Source organism: Pseudophryne corroboree, chromosome 1 (genome assembly GCF_028390025.1).
Source record: "Pseudophryne corroboree isolate aPseCor3 chromosome 1, aPseCor3.hap2, whole genome shotgun sequence".
Classification (NCBI taxonomy): Eukaryota; Metazoa; Chordata; class Amphibia; order Anura; family Myobatrachidae; genus Pseudophryne; species Pseudophryne corroboree.
Genome location: NC_086444.1, coordinates 852,016,228 through 852,019,548, shown reverse-complemented (window position 1 = coordinate 852,019,548; position 3,321 = coordinate 852,016,228). Strand labels below are relative to the sequence as shown.

The 3,321-nt window shown below is 43.8% G+C and overlaps 2 pseudogenes; both read left to right on the top strand.

Moving 5' to 3' along the window:
* The first annotated feature begins 1,864 nt into the window (after positions 1 to 1,864).
* On the top strand, positions 1,865 to 1,982 carry LOC134947243 (5S ribosomal RNA; annotated as a pseudogene).
* A 203-nt stretch (positions 1,983 to 2,185) lies between these two features.
* On the top strand, positions 2,186 to 2,304 carry LOC134947436 (5S ribosomal RNA; annotated as a pseudogene).
* The last annotated feature ends 1,017 nt before the right edge of the window (positions 2,305 to 3,321 follow it).

Below are 3,321 nucleotides of genomic sequence, written 5' to 3'. Positions count from 1 at the left end.
GCCTCTGATCCTCCCTCAGCTTCCCACATTGCACAGCAGCAGGCAGCCAGTGACTGCACACACAGCCGTGTAGCCACGCCCCCTACTCGGACTCTCCTAGTTTCACTTTCTAAAGCTTGGATGCTGCTGCTGCAGCTTTCAGTGCGGTGAGTGTGTGAAAGGGGAGGGGGGGGGGAAGCTTCAGATGCCGGCGCCGCTGCCTGTCATAGAGTGTGACAGGCGCAGCAGCCGGCATCAGCAGGGCAGGGGAACTCAGCACAGGGATGCAGAGCGGGTAGAGCGCCTCTCCCCCCTGGCGCCTACCTGCACTGCATACCTTTGCTGAGCGGTAAGCGCCGGGCCTGCCCTAGAGGTTCGGAGGGGGCACCCAGGTACGATCTGTTACTGTTTTATGGAGTGCCGGTCAAAACTGCTGGATTATATATACAGAGTTTTCCTGTGCGAAATTATGCTCTTTATTTTAAAACATAACTATTTTAAGTTTTTAGATGGATTTTATCTCCAGATCTGTGGCACAGCTATGGGGACTATTTTTGCACCTAGCTTCGCGAATCTTTTTATGGGACAATGGGAGAACAAATATATTTTTACAAACAATCCGTACCAACACAACATCATTTTTTATAAACGATACATTGATGACATTTTGATTGTATGGGAAGGAGATCAACAGGTTTTTAAAGAGTTTTTAACACATATCTCGGCAAACAGTATGAATCTCAGCTTCACAGCAGTGGAGGACACCGAAAGATTTGAATTTCTGGACCTGGTCCTGACACACTCAGGTAGTGAAATCATCACGAGCAACTTCATCAAGAAGGTAGACATGAATAGCTACGTGCACTACAAGAGTAATCACCGGCAACAGTGGAAAGACAACATCCCATTCTCTCAGTTCAACAGAATAGCACGTAACTGTAAGAGAAATGAAGAAAGAGATCAGCAACTGGAAGTTTACAAGGAGAGATTCAAGGAAAAGGGGTACCCTGCACAACTCCTGGAAGGAGCTATGGCTAGAACCAAAGAATTGGAAAGAGGCGAACTTCTGAAATACAAACCCAAGGAAAATAGGGAAGACAATGTCAAGTTCATCACGACATACAGCAGGCATGAGAAATTTATTAAACAAACACTCAAAAAACACTGGCACATCTTATTAATGGACCCTATTCTAAAGGATTACCTTACCAAAGAACCCAAACTAGTGTTCCGAAAATCACAAAGCTTGAAGGACCTGGTGGCACCCAGCATGCTAAGAAACCCTGAAACTAGGAACCCCATGCCAAAATGTGTGGGCAGTTTTAAGTGTGGAAAGTGCAACATTTGCAAGTACCTTCATCGTAACAGAAAATCCTTCAACAACACCAACACTAAGAAGGAATACCGAATCAAACAGTTTATTTATTGTAACACACCATCTGTAATCTATCTTCTGGAATGTCCTTGCGGTCTGAAGTATATTGGCAAAACCAAAAGAATCCTGAAACTTCGCATCCAAGAACACATTAGGAATATAAAGAACAAAGTCCTCACACATGCAATATTGAGACATTTCCATCAATGCCACAATTCGGATCCAGAGACATTAACTTTTAAAGGTATCGAACTGGTATAGTTGGGAGAAAGAGGAGGAGACCTTTCCAACCTCCTCTCCAGGAGGGAAATGTTCTGGATCTATGAATTGAATACTCTCCACCCGGATGGCTTCAACGAAGGATACGAGATAGCACCCTTCTTGTAACGTAAGCTATCCCTCCTTTATATACATCCTCGGTCCCACTCTCCTCCCCCCCCCTCCCCCCCCCCCTGTATTCCCTCCCAAGTCCCCTCTTTGTCCTTGGTCTACAGTGACCCTCTGCTTCCTCATTACAGCCATACCACACTGGACATGCCCAATTCCGGCCGATCTTGGAAGCGAAGCAGTGTTGGGCCGGCCAGTACCTGGATGGGTGACCTTCGGGGGAGACTAGGTGCTGTAAAAAAAGATTGCACAAGAAACCTGAATCCCAGGGATATTCCGATTTCAACCCCTTTTTTTGATACATGTTGCCTCTCTGTTTTTTCTACACTATCTGTCCTTGTCCTGGTCCTTGCTCTAACGAAACCATATTTTTTAAAAAGTGATTATCTCTCGTCATCAGCCTGCTGTATACACTAAAGGTCTCTCCTCACGTTTCCACATTACTATTACAATCATACCAGCCTGGAGACGCCCAATGCCGTCCGAACTTGGAAGCTAAGCAAGGCTGGGCTCGGCTAGTACAAGGATGGGAGACCCACTTGGAAGACCGGGTGTTGTAAATGCATAGTGGAAAAATTGTGTATACGTAACAATTCATAAATGACATCTTAAGATGTCTCTATAATATGAAAACTATTCTATTCGTTCTAATGTATCATCAGAAATTGTACCCTTAATTGCGGACTACCCTTCTATTATACTTACCCTTTTATATGCAATAATATATGTTTTATATATATACATAGGACTATATCTCTCCCACTTATAACTGTCTCATGTTGGTCCATTTATGAGCACAATTCTACCATTAAATATTAGATCCTAAATCCCTAATTACCATACAGTCTTAATGAAGTAACTGCGTCTTTTGTATTTGTAACTATTGACCATTTTTACTGAATATATCCTTCCTCTGTTTTATATCCGATCTGGAGACGACCAAGTTTTGGATCCAATTGACATACAGACAATATTCTGTTTATTCAGACTCTTAAAGTATGTCCGCCGCAGGAATTTGTTATCCTACTTAAGAATGTCCGCTGTGCATTCAGACTCCAGTAATATGGCTGCCGCAAGAACGTGATGTTTAACCTTCACATAACATGTCCGCCGGGTAACCAGGCAACCGTCCCAGAGGATATCAACAACACAGTACCGTCCGCCGCACAGGACCAACGCAGGCGCAGTACGATGCGCCGGATACCGGATGTGGGGCGGATATGACATCACGCAGAGCCCGGACCGGAAGTCTGCGGCTCTGAGCGTCTTTTATGGATTTTAGCTGTTTCTTTCATTGTTTCTCACTCGTTTTTTCTTCTCCAAGGCTATAATCAATAATTGTAACTTACATGCTGTGCAATACATAGTTTTGGCAATATCTGAATAGTCATGTTAATTGATCACAGGAAGTGATGCGTACATCACTTCCTTTTAGTTTGGGTATATAAGTATGGTCTGTCTCTAGTCTCAAATCACCCCTTGATGAAGTCCAGATAGGACGAAATGCGTTGGGTGCTACTCTTTGGTCTAACCTCACCACAAAAGTTAAGCTATTCGATTCCTCTTTTACATCCTTTTGA